Here is a 13,448-nt window from a genome sequence, read left to right on the forward strand (position 1 = left end):
GGAAAATTTGATGTAAAAGGCGATGAAGGAATAGTTTTGGGATACTCTTGCAAAAGTAAAGCATATAGATGTTTGAACCTGTCTACTTACAAAGTCATAGAAAGTGCACATGTGAAAGTTGATTAGTTTGCATAAAGGACTAAAGAAGAAAGAAAAAGGGAACCAAAAGATTATAGAAGGTTTGTTTTCACTGAACTTGATATAGTACTAGTCAATCAGGAATCTTCTACTCCTGAGTCATCAGTAATTGAGTTACAAGTAGTTCAAACCGAGCTATAGCAACCCAAGTTACATTCAGATTCTATCGAGCAAGTGTCTACCGAGTTTGAAGGACTCGAGCCAATATCTACCAAGCCAGAACAGCTAGAACCTAAAGTTGAAATGCAAGAAGATAATAATGAAATTATTTCAAAAGGAAAGGAAACTGTATTAGCAAAATATGTCAGGAGACATCATTTAGCAGATCAAATCATTGGAGACAAATATGAAGGAACCATGACAAGAAGTAAGTTGAAAGGTACTTGTTTACTTGCTGATTTTGAACCTAGAAATATCAATGATGCATTGGAAAATGATAGTTGGATTGAGGCTATGAATGAAGAAATAGAACAGATAGAGAAAAATAAGACATGGACTCTTGTACCGAGGCCTAAAGATAAAAATGTGATTAGAACCAAGTGGGTATTCAAAAACAAGTTGGATGAAGATGGTAAGGTATCAAGAAACAAAGCTAGACTAGTATGCAAAGGATATGCTCAAGAAGAAGGAATAGACTATTGAGAAACGTTTGCTCCTATTGCAAGATTGGAAGGAGTTAGAACCTCACTTGCATATGCTACTCAGAATGGATTCAAAGTTTATCAAACGGATGTCAAGTCAACATCCTCAATGGTATACTAGATGAAGAGGTCTACATTGAACAAACTAAAGGTTTTGTTGATCCAGATAAAAGGAACATGGTCTACAAATTACACAAGGCATTGTATGGTCTGAAATAAGCACCTAGAGCATGGTATGAAAGATTGCATAACTATCTTATTCAGATTGGTTTTCAAAGAACTAATGATAACAGTAGTTTGTATATAAAGGAAGGAATAGATAATAAGATTGCTTTGGCAGAAATATTTGTAGATGATTTTATTTTAACAGGGAATGATAATCTTTGCGAAGAATTTTCAGAGCAAATGAACAAGAAATTTGAAATGTCTATGTTTGGTGAAATCAAATTCTTTGTTGGTCTTCAAATTCAACAAAATAAAAATGGTATCTACATCACTCAATTAAAATACATCAAGGAGATATTGAAAAAGTTTGGTATGGAAGATTGTAAACCAGTTGGGACTCCTATGTGTACTGGATTAAAACTTACCAAGGAAGATGAATGAAAAGAAGTAGATGAAACATTGTACAGATCTATGATTGGAAAGTTACAGTATGTAGTTCATGCTAGGATAGATATTGCCCTTGCAGTTGGTATTGTAGCAAGATTTTCAGCAAAACCAAGAGAAAATTACATGATGGTAATCAAAGAAATAATGAGATACTTGAAAGGAACTGAAGATTATGGTTTATGGTACAAATTTGGAGGTAATCTAGATTTGAAAGTGTTTACTAATGTTGATTGGGAAGGAAACCTAGATGAAAAAAAAAGTACAAGCGGAGGAGCATTCTTTCTTGGAAAAAGGTTGGTTTCTTGGACAAGCAAAAAGCAGAATTGCACATCCCAATCTCAGCAGCAGCAGAGTATGTTGCTTCTGCAGTAAACTATTCTAATATTATTTGGTTTAAATAGTTGTTGGAAGGCATGAAGGTGGAAATCAAAGAACCAGTTGTTATGTTCTGTGATAATACAAGTGCAATAAACATATCCAAGAATCCAGTGATGCATTCCAAAACTAAGCACATTGCAATAAAAGATCATTTTGTCAAAGAATTGGTGCAAGATAAGGAGATCAGATTGGAATATGTTCATACAAAGGAACAAATTACTGATATATTCACAAAGCCATTACCTAAGGATGCATTTTTGTACATCTAAGAGGGAAGTTAGGGGTCACTCCCCTATCTGAAGTTCACTAAAATTAAGTTTTAGTGATGCATCAATGCATACCAAGTTGAAGATCTATTAGTTGATGCAACATAATTAGGTAATATTGCATATGAATTAGTACTAAACGTACATTCAAATCCATTTGAGCTATGTTGTCTTTGGCATGCATTTTCAAAGAGGGAGAGTTTAACTGTCATATCTTTCTGAAATTTGTTTGAAAGGAAGAATTTTTCTTTGAGAAGAATATGTTTTTCCTCACAAAAGGAGAGTACTGAAAGAGGGAGAGTTTTCTATCTAATAAATAAAGTTGTTTTAATAGAAAAAGGCTTGTTAGACTTGTTTTCAATTTCATTCCGCTATGACATGTTGTGTTCCCATCAATGCCAAAGGGGGAGATTGATGGATACAATTGTTAAATTGTGTATTGTCTTTGATGTTACACAAATGTCATATCAGTCATTAAATAGAGTCTACCAAGCTCAGATGATCTGCAAAGGAATTTACAATGTCTATTGAACGTTCCTGAACATAACAAAGAAAAGATAATGTTTATTGAGCTCACTCAATTATCAAAAGAAAAGTGGCAAAAAGTTAGCTTCTACCAAGCTCCCAAGGTCAACAAAGAAAAGTTAATGTTTACTAAGCTCACTCAGTTATCAAAGGAAAAGTGGCAAAAAGTTAGCTTCTACCGAGCTCCCAAGGTCAACAAAGAAAATTTAATGTTTACCGAGCTCACTCGGTTATCAAAGGAAAAGTGGTAGAAAGTTAGCTTATACTGAGCTCCCAAGGTCAACAAAGAAAAGCTAATGTTTACTGAGCTCACTTGGTTATCAAAGGAAAAGTGATAAAGAGTTAGCTTCTATTGAGCTCCCAAGGATAACAAAGAAAAACTAATGATTACCGAGCTCACTTAGTTATCAAAGGAAAAGTGGCAGAAAGTTAGCTTTTACCGAGCTCTAAAGGTCAGCAAAGGAAGATCAATGCCAACCAAGTTCACTCGGTCTCCAAAAGATTTTTGCAAGATTTGCAGTGTTTCCTGAGCTTCACTTGGTTAACACTAGAAAACCATGCTGGAGCAGTGGTTACCAAGCTGGGTCGACTAGCAAAGGATTTTACTGTTTTGATATTAAGTTTAATTGCTTCATGCAACCGACTGATGTAATGATTTTTTTTTTGTTATTGGAACCTATATTTAAGCCAACTTGATAATCTGAAAGGTATGTATATAGATGTTCAAGTTGTGAATTAAAGTGAGAGAGTGTGAATATATGGATAAGGATGGAATAAGTGAATTAAGTGAATTCTGATGAAGGATTAGATATCCTAGAGGAGATGCAAAGTTGTATTCAATCAGCTTGGATCCAGTAAAAGCAGAAGAGAGATCTATAATCAACAAAAGATAAGTTGCATATCTTTCAGGACATCTCATTTTTGCTTTCTAACCATAGTAACAATGAATCTAGAATCTCTTAACAGAGTTGGTTTAACAGTCATTTTGTAAATCCTCTAACAAGGTGACAGTTTAGTTGAATTGTTCTCAAGACCTCTAACCAGGCCACTCTTAATAGGGTGATTGAATCCTCTAACAAGGTCACACCTAACAGTGTGTTTTGTAACCTTTAACAGGGTTGGCTCCTAATAGGGCTAACTTCAGATGAGTAAAAATTGGTGACTAGTTACTTGGTTGTTTTTTCCATATTGGGTTTCCACATTAAATTTGGTGTCTCTTGTGTTCATTTATTTTAATTTTTGCAAGCATATTAATGACTATGAATGCTAGATAATCAAAAATTAATTAATCTATTGAGTTACAGTATTCCTACACTATTTATTGAGTATCATTAGTATGTAAAGACATCTAAGGGATTTGTTCAAGAATTGATTTTTGTGGTAACTAATTCACCCCTCCCCTCTCAGTTACTTCATCTATATTTCCAACAATCTTATGTGTTTGCAGCTAAGTTAAAGTAACGATTGATCATAGATAACATCTTAATATTTTCATGTTAAGTTTTTGCTGAGCATTCTCAGTATTTATTGAGTTACAATATTTTTAGTGTATTAACCAAGCAACAATAAACTTTAGTTTTTAGATATTATTTTGTACTGACATCTAAGGGATTGTGATTTATTTTTTTAGTAATTGATTCACCCCTCCCCTCTCAATTACTCCTCTTATATTAACAATAGGTGTTTCCTATGGGAGTCAAGAGTATAATTTTTACAATCATGACAATTAGTTTTCTATAATTTAATGAGAAAAATGAAAATAAAAAAGAAATGATAAAAATACATACAACAAGGCTTTGGCCATGAATAGAAATTTTTGAGGGTGTATGATGTTGAATCCCTATGAAATCATCATAAATGGCTAGACCTTATACAATAAATAATATAATTTAAAAAAATAATACACACAAGATAAAAGTATGCATCTAAATTTAATCTCTTTAAAAGATCTAATAACCTTCCACTTGTCAATGTGACATACCTCAGCCCCCTCACATTGTCCGCAAACAATAGGTGAAACCTATAAGACAAAAAGAAGAAGATGAGAAACCATACATAATTCTGTATTAATAAGAAAATTAATAAACTTGTGTAAAATAATTTATATTGTGCGCTTCTTGAGGCCAAATGAAATAGCCAAGACCTTTCACTCATCCACCTATCTCATCTACTCAATGGTCATCATCTAAAAATTTAAATCACATAAATATGTACATATTAGTGCTTAGTTTTAAAATTAATCTAATAAAAGAAAATTAAATTAACTATGTTGTGAAATAAAATGTATATACTTAACATGAAATAGGGAGACCATGGCTCGGCCTACCCCTCCTCACCTCTAACATGAGATGCCTCATTATGAAATTCTCCAACATCTATATCCAAGTCTACTACATCATACTCCCCAAATACATACTGATATGTATCAGAATTAGTTAGGGTACTCAAACATAGTTTCTTGTGTGTAATGCAATGTAAGGCACACAAACATATGGATTTCTCGTTAATAAACTCATACTAGCATCATCAACACAAGGAGGCAACACTAACCTACTCTAGGAAACCAATAAAGAACTCAATAAAGTGAATGGATCTAATAGCCTCTGAGGTAGCCTCTACAATCACATTAGGATGTTGCATTGGGGGGGAGGGACATAGGCAACCACTTTCTTCCTCTATGCAAATGGTCTATCATGGGGTGCTCCTAATAGTATGCCCTAGTTGGGCCTCATGCTCCAATAGTTTTTTTTTTTTTTTTCCAAAGCACAAAATTGACATATAATTTTTTCAAAAAATAAAAAGGGCACTTCCAAATTGTTGTGTGGTGGTTTGTCAATAACCATACACCAATGATACCAAAAGTTGATACACATAGTCTCATTTGTGCACCATTTATTAACAATTTTGGTTTTGTTCTTTTGACTCTAATGTTGCTTTTTAGGTTCAAAAATAGGTTTCTCAAGTCATCTTTAATAATGTTTAGGTTTGCAACCTCATCATAATCCATCCCATGATTAAACTAGGCATGCATCTCATCACGTCGATGAAGAGAGACATTATGTTACTTGGTAAGTGTCTCAATGTTGTAGTATAGAGTTTAAAGTGGATAACATGAGAGACAATAAGAGATTATTTTGAGATTTGGTTTCAAACCCCAATAGTTTGTTAAGATTCTAGTGAATCAAATATTCCAAACAAAGAGGGTTTGGAGTAGGGAGTGGATCATTTGGGCATAGTTGTAGTTAAAGTGGAGGTGATTGTAGTTCATTTGAGGCTCATTGTTTCGTGCCTAGGAGTTTTTAGAATAATTTCTATCATCCATGCCTATTTAGATTAGAAATACAATTCAAATTATAAATGTATTCATTCAAAAGCCAAATAAACCCCATTTTCTTGAAAAAAACTAGATTTAATTTTAAAAAACAAATGAAATACAAAAATGGAAAAACATTTACTTACTTGGAGTTTAAATTTGATGTGCCTTATTTGATATCCAAAAATATTTTGGAGACCCAAAATGCTAGAGATAAAAACCCAACTCAAACATTGTTAAATTGGTGAAAATTGAGCTCGTGGGTTGCGTATATTACCGTAGGTATGAGGTATCCAATTTGGAAAGGATGCTTAAACTTTTATATGGTGATAGGCTTGGGGGGGAAAGTCAAAGAAGATTTTGAATCTCTTTTGGATGTTCCAAAAGTTCTTTTTTTCACATCACCACTTTTTGGACCCCCATGATCCTACACATACCCCCTACCTATAAAATTAATTGGAGTGAATTGAGTTGTGGAATAATAGGATATCAAGCCATTGGTTTTTATCTCAAGGGGTATCACATAAAAGTGTTATAAAGGTAGAAGATAGTTTAGTAGCTATGTAAATTAGAATATATTATTTATTTTTTAAATTAAATGATGTAACTTTCTAATGTTTTGATGTTATTTTCTTGTTTAAGATTTATTGTGCATTGGGTATTCTTACATACCATCTAGTTCAACTAGTAAAAGTAAATTTTAGAGAGTAAAAATTATTGATTATTTAACATCTTTTAGTGAAGATACTATATAAGTTTGATATCAATTATTTAATCATTTAGAAAAATAATATTTATTTAGAATAATACCATGATTGAATTGTTAACAACATAATGAAAATTATATATATATATATATATTGCTTCACTATTCAAGATGGTACTAATTTGTTATTGTTTTAAAAACTTAGACTACTTTACATTTTGTTACTCATAAACTTGGTCACATTATCTTTCAAAAAACTTTTCATTTACCTTGAATATGCTAGAATTTCTTGACTACCAAAGGGAATATTTCTTTATCAATTGAATGTAGTCCTTACTTTGGATATGTCATCTTGAAAGTTCTACTTTCATACTTGATGGAGCATCTAGGTGGTGGGTCTACTTGTTTCCTATCACCCTTTAACCAAGTTGGAACCTTCTGTTTAGGGGGAAAGGGATGCACTTTAATAAGACTATAGGTCTCCCTAATTCTAGGCCACTAAGCCATTCAAATATGTATGAAAGAGAAAGAGGGGAATTTCCAAATATGATTCTACTTATGATCCAAATTAGGTTACCTAGAACCCAAAGGACAAAGGGTGGTAATACTAAATTTGAATTATAAAGAGCAATGTAGTACAAGAAAATGTACTATTTTACCCTTGATAAGATAATGTAAATGTGAAATTGAACTAATTGCTAAAATAATATAAATCTAGACTCTACGTAAGAATAATTAGCCCAATTAAGATGTAGATATATGGTAAAGATATGAAAGGAAATAAAATATAAAAGAATCACCTAGAAATGTGTAGAGGAAGATGTAGTTGAGCTCTAAAACTCACATATTAGAACTAATTCTAAATATCTATCTATAGAACTTGGCATAAAATGATGAAAGGGACAAAATCTAGAAATCTCTCTAGAAAAGGACACTAAAGAAATAGGTCAACTTGGAAGGACATAATTCCAATAGATTGATGTAGTTTGGTGACCTGAAACTGACTTCACTAGAAAGCTCCCAAAAATTAGGTTCTAGATCTGCAAACTCATGCTAGTATCTTTCAAATAAACACAAAAAATAAGGCTTTTGTTGTTGGGGTTTGATGAGGGATTTCCATGGTCAAGCCCTGGCTTAAGGAATGAACCATAATTATGAAATGTAAATGTAAATGACTAAGAGACAAGATAAATGTTAGGATTCACCTTGCTTAAAACCCTTGTCAATAAGGATTTTTTATGTAAATATATTGTAGATCTTGAACTAGGATGTAGGGTATCTCCACACTTTGCAAAAGATCTACCATAATCTTATCATGGTGCCATGGATGTAAAAATGCATCAATGAAGAAGATGATGAGTTCTTCAATGGAGATCTCATCACTTGATGGCCAACAATAAGCTAGATCCTAAAGAGAAAATGTTCATACATGATTCTTTAATTCTAAATAGAAAGCTCCTTTCATGAATTCTTGAAAATATTGAATACTTTAGCTCCTTGAATGCAAAATGTAGAAATCTTCACTTGAGAGCAAGATCATGGATTAATTGAGTGCATGAATGAATTAGATATTAGAATGAAGCCTCCAAGTCTCATTATATATGATTTTTTGTGTGGGACAAAAATAAAAATTGATTGGAGAACAAAAGAAAATTAATTAAACCCCCAAGAACTTTTGAGCCCCAAGCCTTGACCAAGGACTATGTCAACCAAGGTAAACCTAGTTTAGTCCATATTGACTTGAGTAGATCTAGTCCTAGTGGTCAAGTTAGGGGAGTCATGGGAAGCCCAAGAAGATATCATGAGAAACAAGATAGAAAGAGGAAGAAAAGAGGAGAAAAGGAGATCAAGCATGGGCACATCCATGGTCCAAAGAGAGTATTACAGAGGGAGATAAGATATATTAAAAAGGAAAGTGCATCCATTTTAAGATGGTACCTTCTAACAAGGATATATCTTCCAATAGGGATTGTTCTACTAAATGCATTGTATTTGAATCTTAATCGGGTTACATCCTTTTTAAAAGATCTTATATATTCGTACATTATCTTGTGGGTGTCATCCCCATCGAGGTTTTTCCTAGTAAAAAAATTACTATTTTATGGTGTATGGTTTCTTATTATTGTGCATCATTATTTTAATTTTTGGACATCATATTTATAAGTTTGGGTTTAGTTATACTTGGTCAGAATTTATTCTCATCCCCCAACCTCTCTAAATTTGTGTGGAATTTAATTCTTAACAATTGGTATCAGAGCATTAGGTCCTCTTTGAGAAGGAAGCTTCACATCTTAAGGAGATCAATGGATTACAAGAAGAATAGTCCAAAGTTTCATAGTGATAACCATGACATCTAGAAGAACAAGATGCAAACACATTTGATATTTATAGGAATTGAGTATTGATTGATTACAAAGAATAAAATTAATGTTAGAACAAAGAAAGAGATATCTTCAAGCACAAATGATGAAAATATTCTATTCTTGTACATCATGATTGAAAGGGAGGTGTTGATCAATACTCTATCTAAATCAAAATTCATTGAGGTAAAAGAGCTAGAATTCACACATGATATTTGGATTAAGTTAGAGAATTTAAATGAAGGTGACAATTTGACAAAAAAAATGAAGTTTTGGAATAGGAAAACTAAGAAAGAAAATGCTAGAAGGCAAGGAGACTATTAGAGCATATGTACAAAGATTACATAAATTACCATATGGATAAAAAATTCAAGAGGAACCATCAAAAGATGGAGTTTTTCAAAAGATTCTCAAATCCTTAACACTAGCTTATGAGAACAAGATAAATGCAATTGAAGAATTTATTCCTCTTATTTAAGGTTTTTATAGGGAAAAAATTCATTGGTAAATTGCAAGATTTTTAAACTAGAGGATTGAAAGATGCTTTTCCTAGAATTGAGACTACTTTTAGAGATAATGCACATAAAGATAAGAGAGTACTAACCAAGAATGTACACACTAGTATCATAAATCTTAGTGATTATGAAAGTGATTGGCAAGATGCTCAAGAAGATGAAAGAAAGATGCATGAATTTGAAGCATTGGTCACAAGAAAAGATCCTAAACATAAGGGTATTTTAAAAAATAAGTTGCATTTTGTCTACTATCATTGTAAGAAGATTGGTCATTTTGCTTCTACATGTCCTACAAGAGAATCTAGAGTAAAACCTAGACCATACAAGTCAAAAGTCCCTAAAGAATGTCTATATGCTAGCAATGATGAGATTGAAGACAAAGATATCATTTTTAAAGATAGAAATGATCAAGATGAAATAGGACTTTTTGTTATTAAAGAAATTAGTCTTGTTCAAGAAGAAAACACATTTATTTCAAATATTGAGAAAAAGAAAACAAATTGGATGTTGAAATATCAGTCAAGTTTATTATTAGTGACACACACTTATTCAGATTTTGTATAGCTACCAAGCTTATTAAATAGTCTACAATGCTTGCCATGTAATTTAGTAGCCACCAAGCTCTATAGTTGCTACTGAGTCTTTTGGACTAATCCTAGTGACTATTGAGCATATTTAGTTAGTGTGAAGTCTAGTAATTCAAACCATGCATTTCAGTATACGTCGAGTTTATTAGTGGTTACCAACCATTGTAGCATCTATCAAGTTTTCAGTTCATGTGATGCAAAGCCAGTGTTAACCAAGTTAATTTATGCTAATCGAGAAATTTAGTGTTTGTCGAGTTGCACAATATCTACCAAGTCACCAGTGCAAATCGAGTTCAAGACTACTTGAAAGTGATTAGTATGGACCAAGCTTCTACATCTACCTATTAGTTTGTGGTGATTGATCAGGAAAGTACTATACATACTTCATAAATTCTTTGGGGTAGAAAAAAAATCCTTAGTATGAAGATTTGTAGAGATAGGAAGAATAGGAAATTGACACTATCTCAGGATGATTATGTTGAGAAGGTGTTGCAACATTTCTCTATGGAGAATGCTAAAGTTGTCATCACACCTTTACCTAGTCATTTGAAGTTGACTAAGGAGATGTGTCCCAAGACACAAGAAGATGAGGATAAGATGTCCAAGGTACCCTATGCTTCAGTTGTAAAATTTTTGATGTATGCTATAGTATGTACCAAGTTAGATACTACACATGTAGTGGGAGTTGTTAGCATGTATATGAGTCATCCATGAATTGAGCATTGGAATGCAATCAAATGGGTTCTCAGATATTTAAGAGGAACATCTAATAAGTGTTTATACTTTGGGGGCTCTAATACTAATTTGTAGGGCTATGTTGACTCAAATTTGGTAGGGAATATTGATACTAGACCAAGTACTATAGGTTATGTCTTTATTATTGGTGGGGCAATCATGAGCTAGGTTTCTAGGTTACGAAAGGTTAATGTTTAACCACTACAGAGGAAAAGTATGTAGCTACAATAGAGGCAACCAAGGAGATGATATGCCTTGAGTTCTTCTTGGAAGAATTGGGACACCCTTAGAAGGATAATTATTTGTTTATAGATAGTCAGAGTGCCATTCATCTTGCCAAGAATTTAGCTTTGCATTCAAAGACCAAACACATATAGTCGCAATACCATTTAATTTGATCAAATTTGGAGGATGGACAATTAAAATTGGACAAGATATATAGATGGAAATCCAGTAGATATGTTTACAAAGGTAGTAACAAGAGAGAAGTGGAACTCCTCTTTAGCTTTGATTGGTCTTCTAGACTCAACATGAATAAAAGAACAATAGATTCCAGGGTGGTTTGATCCTGTAGGAGCCTCATGGAGTAGTGGAATAGCTACATGATTAGTCTCCAAGTGAGAGATTGCTGTTTAGTGTGGAGCCTGATTAGTTCCTAAGTGGGAGATTGTTAGTTTTTGGTAACTAATTAGGAAAGTACTATACATACTTCATAAATTCTTTGAGAAAAAAAAATTTGGGGCCCTATTTTATTGGGATTTTGGGCCAACTTGTAATTATTAATTATAACCCTAAAGCAATAAAAATACTTGTATAAAAGGGTTTAGGGTTAGGGACTTTTTTATAAGGTGATGCAAAAATTGGTTCTTATAGTGGTATTGAGTTGTAAGAGATTACACATTGTAATAAGGTTATAATCACGAGCTTGTAATAATATCAGACTTGTTGTTTGGTGGATGTAGCCTAGGCTTTGGGTGAACCACATTAAATCTTGGTGTCTTGTGTTCTTTTTTGTGTGATCTATTATTTTTTGGTATTGGTTATATTTTCATGTAATTGTTATTTCTGTCTATGGTTTGATCCTAACAATTGGTATCAGAGCAAGGTTGTTTTTTTAGTTATCCTCTACAAGAAAGTCTCACGATTGAGGGGAAGTGATGGTAGATGAGGGTAGGTTGAGGGTTGATAGGTTTAATGGGTAGAACTTCCAATTATGGAAGATGCAAATGGAAGACTATTTTTATTAGAAGCATTTATGGAAGTCATTGGAAGGCAAAAGCAAGAATCAAGGACCTATGTCAAATGATGAATGGGATCTTTTGGACAAAAAGGCACTTGGAAGAATTTGATTATACCTAGCAACATTGATGGTATTTAATATTACAAAAGCAAAGATGACAGAAGAATTGATGCAAACCATAGCGAAATTGTATGAAAATTCCTCTGCTTCAAACAAAGTATTTCTTATGAAGCATTTATTTAATATGAAAATTATAGAAGGTGCATCTATTATAGATCATTTAAATGAGTTTAATAATATTACTAGTAAGTTATCTTCTGTGGGTATCAATTTTGATGAAGAAATTAGGGCTTTCTTTATTTTGTGTTCTTTTCCTAAAAGTTGGAATGACTTGGTAATGGCTATGAGTAATTTTTTTCTTGGATCTAGTACCCTAAAATATGATGATGTAATTGGTGTTTTTTTGATTGGGGAAACTTGTAGGAAAACCTTAGGTGGATCTACATTAGGAAGTGCTTCAAATGCACAAAGTTGAGGTAGAATGACTGAGAGAGGAAGTAATTCTAGAAATTGTGGAAAATCAAGAGGAAAGTCAAAGGGGAGGAGGTCTCAATCAAGAGGACTGAATGACTACTAGTACTATGGGAAACTAGGGCATAAAAAGAAAGATTGTTGGAATCAAAAGAAAAATGAAGGAGATAAACTAGATGGAGACTAGGAGGCAAATGTGGTTAGTAACAAATTCAAAGAGGATGCCTTGCTTCTATCTTTAGAAAATGTTGATGATTCATGGGTTTTAGATTTTGGTACTTCATTTTATGCTACACCTCATAAAGGTTATTTCATTGGTTATGTCCAAGGGGATTTTGGAATTGTTTATTTGGGGGATAAAGAACCCTATCAAATTGTTAGAAAGGGAAAAATTAAGATTAAATTGTAGACTAGGAATCATTGGCTACTACATGAGATAAGAAATGTTCCAAGGCTAAGTAGGAATTTAATTTCAGTAGGGCAACACAGTGATGAGGGTTGTGTAGTTACTTTTAATGATAAAAATTGGAAGGTTTCAAAAGGTTCCCTTGTAGTAGCAAAATTTGTGAAAGTAGGAACCTTATATCTTTGTACAGGTCATATTGTTCCTTCTACTTTAATTATTCTAGAGAAAAATGAATCTTCAAGAAAAATTGTTGTAGTTGAGTAGGGGGAACAAATAGATGCTATAGATTTTGATACAATGCTATGGCACAATAGACTTGAGCACATGAGTGAGAAAAGTATGAAAGTACTTCATTCAAAGAAAGTTTCACTAGGTCTGAAATGTGTTAATATAGATTTTTGCAAAAGTTGTGTGTATGGAAAATAAAAGAGAGTGAGTTTTGTGAAGACTAGGAAGGAAAATAAAAAATGATAAATTAGAGCTTGTGCATACAGA

The sequence above is a fragment of the Cupressus sempervirens genome, chromosome 3 (assembly GCF_028749045.1).
Source record: "Cupressus sempervirens isolate cs-2001-9-10 chromosome 3, ASM2874904v1, whole genome shotgun sequence".
Taxonomy (NCBI): Eukaryota; Viridiplantae; Streptophyta; class Pinopsida; order Cupressales; family Cupressaceae; genus Cupressus; species Cupressus sempervirens.